Source organism: Equus przewalskii, chromosome 5 (assembly GCF_037783145.1).
Source record: "Equus przewalskii isolate Varuska chromosome 5, EquPr2, whole genome shotgun sequence".
NCBI lineage: Eukaryota > Metazoa > Chordata > Mammalia > Perissodactyla > Equidae > Equus > Equus przewalskii.
The window spans coordinates 15,521,033-15,530,109 of record NC_091835.1 but is presented as its reverse complement, the minus strand read 5'-3'; the positions used below and the strand labels follow the sequence as shown (position 1 = coordinate 15,530,109).

At 45.3% G+C, this 9,077-nt stretch overlaps 1 long non-coding RNA gene across 1 annotated transcript; it reads left to right on the top strand.

The window, feature by feature from the left end:
- Window positions 1–6,992: 6,992 nt before the first annotated feature.
- Window positions 6,993–8,672, top strand: LOC139083251 (uncharacterized). Its single transcript, XR_011539814.1, has 3 exons — window positions 6,993–7,157; window positions 7,894–7,984; window positions 8,213–8,672. It is a non-coding gene; the product is annotated as an uncharacterized lncRNA (long non-coding RNA).
- The last annotated feature ends 405 nt before the right edge of the window (window positions 8,673–9,077 follow it).

The window sequence follows — 9,077 nt, the reverse complement described above, 5'->3', positions numbered from 1 at the left end:
TCCAATCCAGGGAGCCACGTGGCATTCAATTGTCTTGGTTCCCCAGTTTCCTCTGGTCTATGAGAGTTTCTCAGTCTTATTTTTTCATGATCTTGATGGTCTTGAGAAGCACTGGTCAGATATTTGTAGAATGTCTCCCAATATCCGATGTTTTTCTCATCATTAGACTGGAATGATGGGTTCTGGGAAAGAACACACCAGAGACGAAATGCCATCCTCAGGCCTAAAATATTTATTTGCATCACTGTTGATAGTAAGCATCATGTAATTTAATTTTTATAAAAATAATGCTCATCCTTTCTGCAGTTACATCTCATTAGTTTCCATACTATTTCACCAAATAATGTAATCAGAAATATAAATACAATGGCACACACAGGACGAGGAGCAAACCCCACTGATTCTCCAACAGCGTGGGTCTCTGCTGGTGGGAGCAGAGTGCTTAGAAGCCCAGCCGTCTGCCTGACCAGGGCATTGGTCAGTGGGTTTTACGACGGCACAGGAAGCATTGGCTACTTCAATATTATAAATTCATTGAGAAGGGAAATGAGCATTAACCGTTTACTTTAGAGACTGAGAGCTTACTCTCTCCCTTCCATAAGTGGAGGTGAGTTAAGAGATCCCCGGTGCTTGCTAATTGTCTGTTTCCCTCCTCTCCCATGAGTGCAAGGAGCTTGTCTGACTTAGTGATCGCTGCATCCCCACCACTTAGCACAGTGCCTGGCACACAGTGGGAACTCATGACATGCTTGTTGAACGAATACGGGAACAGTGCAGACTTGAGGTGTGTGTCCTCAGGGTCCAGTCAGGAGATATTTGAACAGAGAGGACTTCATTGTTAAGTAAGTAAAAATTTGTTGGTAACAGATAACACAAGTGTAAAAAGATAGCACTAAATTGTCATGGAAGCAGCAACTGGTAGGAAGCAGCTGTCAGCCCTAGGGCTTAGGAAACAGAGAAGGGGCTGAAATGATTGAAACTTAGATGCTTGGGGGAAAAGCCCACCAAGCTGAAAACTAGACTCTCAAAGAGGGGTGCCAGCTGGCTGGTGCTGATGTCTCACAGGGGGTGTGATGAGACCAGCCCTGTCAATGCTGTAAATGCTGCAAACTGGATTCATTGCTGCCACGGGCAGGAACTGCTGCTACCGGGGTAAAGAAGCCTGGCCAGGTGTTGCTCCCAGGAGCAGGAAGTGGTTGGAAGGAGCATGTCTTTCTCCTTCCTCCAGCCCTGCAGTGACCCCTAGTAATCCCCTGGCGGCAGAGCCTTGTAGGGAGCCAAACACAAAGCAAAAAATGTGGTTTGCAGAGCCTCAGCCCCAGAATCACAAAGCAGAGCGCAGAAGGATGGGTTTGGAGCTGAGAGAAGACAGCTCAGTGACTGTACAGGTACAAATTCAGGCACAGTAATTAGTGCATCTCACCTCCCCAGTTTTCCCTTCTTACCCATACCACTGCAGGGCCTTAGCACCCATTTCTTGGCTCCTTTCCTTTCTGGTACCTTGAGGGGGGTCTCTAGATGTGACTCAGCTACAGTAGAAGTGTGTTTGGTAAGCAGATTTCAACACTGCCCTTGTTTCCAGGTCAGCGACCAGGGTTGCCATGATCATGGCCAGGGGTCTCATCTCGCTCTTCCCGTTAGGGAGTAATTCCTCCTCTTCTGGACTCTGCTCTCTTAAATGTGCCCATATCTGGAGTTACTTGGACCCAAAATATCACATGGTTAACTAGACTATTCTTTTCTTTTCTTTTCTTTTGAGGAAGATTAGCCCTGAGCTAACTGTTACCAATCCTCCTCTTTTTGCTGAGGAAGACTGGCCCTGAGCTAACATCCGTGCCCATCTTCTTCTACTTTATATGTGGGACACCTACCATAGCATGGCGTGCCAAGCAGTGCCATGTCCGCACCTGGGATCCGAACCAGTGAACCTTGGGCCACCAAAGCAGAGCATGCAAACTTAACCGCTGTGCCACCGGGCCAGCCCTTTTCTTTTAATTTTACATAAGGTCCTTTCCTCCCCAGGTCGTTGACACACCTCCATTTTTCTGGCTGGGTCAGGTGTGGGCACACGGACGAGTGACTCCAAATTTAAGACGTAGGTAATTTCTGAATAACAGTCACAAATGGAGCAAGCTGAAATCAAGCCTTTACTCTCTGTTCCAATTCTGGAAGCCCACTCAAACCATGAATCAATAGCTGTTTATTTTGACAATAAAATAAAATACAAGTTGAAGCATTAATAAACAGTCGAGAATGTGAAACCAAACATTTAAGATAGAAGCTGTTTTGCAAATGTTTCTTTGAGGAAATTTTTCTTCCTTGAGGTTTCTTAAAATATAAGTCCAGTAGTTTGGACTCAAGATGGCTTTCCTTCCTGGTAAATCTGCTCAGCAAACATAGCTGTTCTTCATCGCCAAAAAGGACTTGCAAATTGAATTTAAAATTATGATAGTCTTTCTTGGGGCGGGAGGAATGATATTGTCAATGTGTTGAGCACTAAGGCTTCCAAATGCTTTGAATGGTAAATTCTAGAAGAGGGAAAGAGGGGGATAGTAGTTTCATGATAGCATTACTTTGCTAGTTGTTTCATTAAGGTTACATGCCTAGTGCTAGTCAATGATCTTAACTAATTTGGGGGAAAATCTTCTATGTTCCTAGATCAGAAGCTTCCCCTTCCCGCTGAACTCTGATGTAATGCCAGCCGGCTCAATTCCTACAGTGACCGAATCATTCTTCACTTGGGTTACAAACATTTTAGTGAGGCTGCTCTTAAGCATTTCAAAGTTAAAAAATAATAATGTCAATAGGCAGACCACAGCGAATTTTTAGGGCAGTGAAAACTATTCTGTGTGATGCCATAATGGTGGATATAGGTCATTACGCATTTATCAACAGCCATAGAATGTACAACACCCAGAGTGAATCCTAATGTAAACTATGGACTCTGGGTGATAATGATGTGTCAGTGGAGGTTCATTGATTGTAACAAATGTTTCACTCCAGTATGAGATATTGATAATGGGGTTGGATGTGTGTGTATATAAGGCAGAGGTATATGGGAAATCTGTACTTTCTGCTCAATCTTGCTCTGAATCTAAAACTGCTTTAAAAAATAAAATCTATTAAGAGAAATAGTAAAATAAAATAAACCCTTTGCTGAAATCATTGCTTGGTTTAAAGGCATCCACCATTAATTTTTTTCTCCTGAGGAACCCCATGGTTTCCCTTTCAATTTAGTGTCTATTGTCCTCTCCCACTCTCCCAAGCCAAATTCACCATCCCTGGGAGGGAGTGGCAAGGGAGAAGGGTTATGTACATAGCAGTTGTGGTATCAGACATACCTGAGTGTCAGTTCTGGATCACCCAGAAACCCACGTCACCATAGGTCTTTCAATGGTGGGGACCGAGTCCAGTTTATCTTGGCTTTCCCAGCACTTAATGTAGTGCCTGGCACATATCATTTGCTTGATAAATGTTTACCAAGTGAAAGAATCAATGAATAAATGAGGAAAACAAATGGGGATTCGAGAGCTGAGTAGAGACATGTGGTGGAGAAAAGATTTGAAGAAAAAATGAAACTGGCAAACAGCCATTGATGATTAAGTATCTAGGTACTAAAGTTTTTTTCCTTTTAGCAGTGACTGATTATAGCTTTTAGCTGTTTAACCCACCCATTGTTAACTGTGCGGTTTAGGCAATATGCTCTCTGACTCCCACTAGGCTCCTATAGATGACCTCTCCCTGAAGCCTGGGTCACCATAGAAATGGGTGTGTGAGCTGTTTTTCAGGAATTAGAACTCCTTGTCCACTTTAGGCCAGTTGAGATCACCAACTCATCATCCAGGCCTGCACAGATGTCTGAGAGGAGACCCTTTGACATAAAGAAGCTAAAAACTCCACCCTCAGATCATGCTAACACCACCATTTTGTGAATATGTGTCTTAGGAAGAGGCATGAAGTCTGACTAGGCTTGTGTCGATCATCAATTACCTCACCTCTCCTCACCTCCAATCACCTCTCTCCACATCTCAAACCACCTTGCCCCCCACCCCATAAATACCCCTGAGTCCCTATTTTCGGGGAAGCGAATTTGAGGCTCATGCTCTCCCTTCCTCACATGGCTGCCTTGTGAGTAAACCCCCTCTCTGCTTCAACCTCACCGTGTCGGTGTTTGGCTTTCTGGATGGCGGGCAAAAACAAACCTGGTTAGGTAACAAAAAGAACAGAGAGATAGCAAAGCTTATATTTTTAGTATGCTTTCTTCTGTTCCCTGGCAACTCCTATGCGAAGAGCTGCAGATACTGAGTCAGGAAGCCTCAGTCCAGGTTTAGAAAACATTGTCAGGGCGACAGAAAAATCTAGTCCCTTCCTTCCTCTTGGCCTACCTCAGCCTGACTCCTTGCTTGGGAACACGTAGTTCACAAGCTGACATTTCCAACAGGGATGCCTTAGAGAACCCCAAAAATTTCAGTATCCTGAAATAAAGTGAACAGAAATGTTGGGCATGAGACTCGGTTGGGTCAGATACAGCCACAAAAATACACATGCGCAGACCACAGGTTGGAGAGAGATTTTGAAATGTGTAACAAGGAGCACAAATGAATTCAGACCAATTTCAACCTTCAACTTTGCAATATAGTCTGACCAGGGCAGGAGTCATAAACTGGGGGCCCAGGGCTGCATCCAGCTCATAGATAAAAACTGTCTGGCCTAGATGTTTTTTTTTATTATTATTATTTTCATTCACCGCCAAGATTTAGAAATTGAGAAATTTCCGATTAAATCTGTATTTCCGGCTTCTCGTGAAAAAGCAGATCTGAGAAGAGCTGGCCTGGATTTCCTCATGGTCACAATGTGCTGGCGAGGGGAGGAGAAGCTTTCTCCACCTGGCCTGCTTTGCTCTTTAACCCACCAGCCTGGCCCTGAGGATGCTGGCATTCACGTCCTCTGCTTCTCTGGGCACTGCCCAGAAGGGGCCTTCGGGGGAATGAAGCTGATGCTGAGGGCAGACTTGTGATATATTCTTGAAAGGATAATATTACACTAATGAGCCATTCTGTTTAGCAGGAATCGAAGCTTCCTGGAGCCTTTCAATTACAAGCTCAGATAGAGAATGTCACAGTACTGTAATTGTATGGGGTGATTTAAAGATACAAGGGTCAATTTTTATAAATAGGACCAATTGTTTCTCCTTTACTCTGGTCCTTTTGGCCCATTCTAAACCGCAGGAGAATGCCTTTATTTTTATATCCCGTATATATCTGGGCCAAATGTTCAAAGGAAGGTAAGTTTCTTCCACATTTAACACTTCACCAGAACTTAAATTAAGCAAAAACTGCTTGAGGAATAGTCTAAAAATCTGGCCGAATTATGAAATTTGCACTTATTTGAAATACCATTTCCTACTGACATTTCCCTTCCAGCCGCCTTGGCAATAATGTAAGAATTATTTATGACTCGGCATTTCCCCACCACAGCTGCCCACAGGACAGAGCGTGAACCGAAGAAAAGAAAAGAACCACGCTGGCTTCACCCTTTCAGCTTTGGCCCTCCTGGCTGAGAAGAGGCCAGTTCCCCCAGGAGGCAGGGCTCAGGCTGCACGGGGGCCAACTTGGGTTCAAATTCTGGCTCTGGAATATTCCAGCTATGTGACCTTGAAGCTATTGTCTACAACAAGGGTCAGCACACATTTTCTGCAAAGGGCTGGTTTCTTCTGAGGCCTCCCCACTTGGCTTGTCTTCTCTCTGTGTCTTCACCTGGTCATTCATCCCTCTGTCTCTGTTGTCTGTGTCTTAACCTTCTCTTCTTATAAGGGCACCAGTCATATTGGACTGGGGCCCACCCTAATCAGCTTGTTTTCACCTTAATCTCTTCTTCAAAGGCTGTATTTTCAAATACAGTCCCAGTCTGCGGTACTGAGAGTTAAGATTTCAATATATAACTTAAGGGGGAGGCACAATTCAACCCATCACAGTTAGTATGTAAATGAGCGATGAGTAGGCATGGCTGTGTTCCAAGGAAACTTTCCCAAACCAGGCCAGCGGCCAGATTCGGCGTGTGGACCCAGGTTTGCAGATGACTGGTCTTCACCGTCTACACTCCCTCCCTTCCCACTTACTCCTCAATCAGCTCTCACTGGACTCTCACTGCATTATTCCACCTAAAGCCCTCACCCAAAGGTCACCAGTGGCCTCATCTCTCTGGCCCCCCCACAGTGTCAATTCCACACAAGGGACTTCCTAGTGAGCCTTTCTTCCCTGGAGTCTAGGGAGGCCACACTCCTTGCATTCCTCTGACTTCTCTGGCGGCTCCCTCCCTCCTCTTTTGCTGGCACTCCTCCCCTCCCAGCCGCTAAATGCTGGACTGCCTTAAAGCTAAGTGCAGGGGCTGGTCTGGTGGTGTCGGTGGTTAAGTTCCCGCGCTCTGCTTCAGTGGCCCGGGGTTTGTGGGTTCAGATCCTGGGCGCAGACCTAAGCACCACTTATCAAGCCACTCTGTGGCAGTGTCCCACAAATAAAATAGAGGAAGATGGGCACTGATGTTAGCTCAGGGCCAATCTTCCTTAGCAAAAAGAGGAGGATTGGCAGCAGATGTTAGTTCAGGGCTAATCTTCCTCACCGAAAAAAAAAAAGCTCAGTGCAGAGGTCCCTTCCCTTCTTGCAATATAATTTCTTCCAAGGTGATCTCATCAACACCCCTGATTTCAATTACCCTCTAATCAGCCCAAGACTTCCGAATATGTGGCTCCAGCCCATGCATCTAACTACCTCCTTCCTCTTGTCAGTGTTTCCGTAATTTTTGTGTTGTGTGTCCCGGTTCTTCACTGTTTGCTTTTCTTTAACCACTATAATCTCCAGGGTAAATTTAGTTCTGTTCTAAAGCCATTTCCAGAGGCTAACTTCCCTGACCTGCCTCCCCGCCCCACAGGCCAGGTCAGAACTCTTTTGTCTGCTGTCTGGGCATGCTGTTTAATTTTTCTTCATTCTTCACAGTTTGTTATCGGAAATTTGTGTGAGTGTTCGATTGATGCCTGCCTGGTAAACCCAAGAGACGCAAGGATCCCATCTGTTGTTCTCCGTGTATCTGAGCACAGAGCACAGAGCCTGGCGCATACTCGGGCCTCAACCAATACGTGTGGGATGATTGAGAAACTTCCGGTAAATGAATTCAACTCTCCGGGCTATGGAGAACTGTTGTTTGGTCTCAGTTCAGGATATTTTGTGTTAGGCTCTGCTTGTTTAGTTTAAATTATGACCCTCAGGAAGGCTTTCCACTTTATATATGTATATTTTTTGCCATTCCTTCTACTTTCCTGAATTCCCCTTGTGTAGAGAATGGAGATCCTTGGAAGAGGGAACACACTGCCCTTTGAGAATTTCTTTAGTTTTTGTGTATAAGGGAAAGGATAGAGCCCTGGAGGCAGACAATTCTGGTTCAAATTCCGAGTCAACTACTTATTAACTGCATGATTAACCTTGAGCAGGTTGCTTCACCCCATTGCTCGTCAGTTTCTGCACCTACAGAATGATGACCTTAACACTCACCTGTGTTAAATGTGTAGGGTGTGGACAGGGCCTGGCATTGTGAAGCTTCCTTATTCATTTCACAAATCTCTTGTGTGCCCACAAATGGGACAGCCATTGGTTCAAGCACTGGGGGTACAGCAGTAAGTGAATCAGACCAGTCCTGCACCTGCGGGCTCCCATTCTGGTGGCAGAGACAGGCAGTATAGACAAATGAAGCCAGTTGAGGGTATAGAGATTGAGCTGGTGGGGGAGAAGTGGGACATTTTAGCTGTGGAGTTGAGGGCAAACGTCCCCAGTGAGGGGAATAGAAGCGGACAGCAGAATGAGGCGAGAAGCTGCAAACCTTCATTCTCCCACGCCCCTGCAGGGAGAATTCCTACTCCACCGGGTTACCAGAGAGAAAGCCTCGTTCCAAGGCCTTTCCATCTGTGTGAGAGCAGCGCCAACTGAAAGAAGAGGTAGGACTCAGGAGGCTGTGGGCCGTGATGGGCATGGATTGTTCCACCCAGCTGGGGATTTGTTGTGTGTTGGTTTGATATGATTTCAAATCCACTTGTTTATGACTTCAGTGAAGTTGTTCTAATCCACTTGTTTGTGGCAAAGACAAAAAAAAGTTGGTGCGTTGATATGAGAATCAAGTAAGTTGTGTGGGGATGTCATCATCTCCTTTGTTGTCATTGATAAAGGACTACTCAGTGGCACAGCTGATGACGAACATTGCTGGGGGTTGATCAGTATGAACGTGGACGATCAGTCATGGTGAAATCTGCACAGTGGCCTGGAGGAGACGATGGAACATCTACCCACCCACCAACAGTGTCAGCATCATTCCCTAATATCATGCTCCAGCAACAAGGGACTTTTCACCTTGGTTTTGTGCTGGCAGCGGGATCTCAGCATTTGCTTGGCCAAGCTGTCTCTCCCAAGTACCTACTCATATAAATAGATACCTTGATTTAATTTGGGCTTTATTCCTTTTCTTTTTCCTTGCCTGGAACAGTGGTACGATTAATCTATCCCTGGTTTGGAGTACATTATATATTTTTTTATTGGCTTATTAAGAGACATTATGCTGTGTGTTACGGGCTTGTGAACCATCCTAAATCCCACAGCAAATCTGTATTAAATAAACTATTAGCAAAGACAGTCTCAGTCTCGGAGCATAACTTTGCCCCCCAAGACAAAGCAGGATTCCATGTCAAGGTCTTGGGTTTGGTTTCCATATCCAGCAACAGTTGTTATGCAACTGAGAAAGTTTAGGCACTGAGAAATGCGTCTGTGTAATGGAACTTCTGCTTGGAGGACAATAGGTAAAAAATAAAGCTCCATGAAATCCCACCTCGCAGTGGGTTTGAGGCGGCAGCTGGCAGGTTGGTTTTGCCTTTGCTTGCCTGTGAATAGAAACCTAATGAGTCAAAATGCAGCCAGCCTGGAATAACTAGAACCTTAAGACTATACCGGGAAACCTCAAGCCTTACTCTGGCCCCAGGGATCCAAGAAGGCAGTATGGCTGATCTGGCTGCGCCCTCGGTATAGCTGCTTATCTTTCCA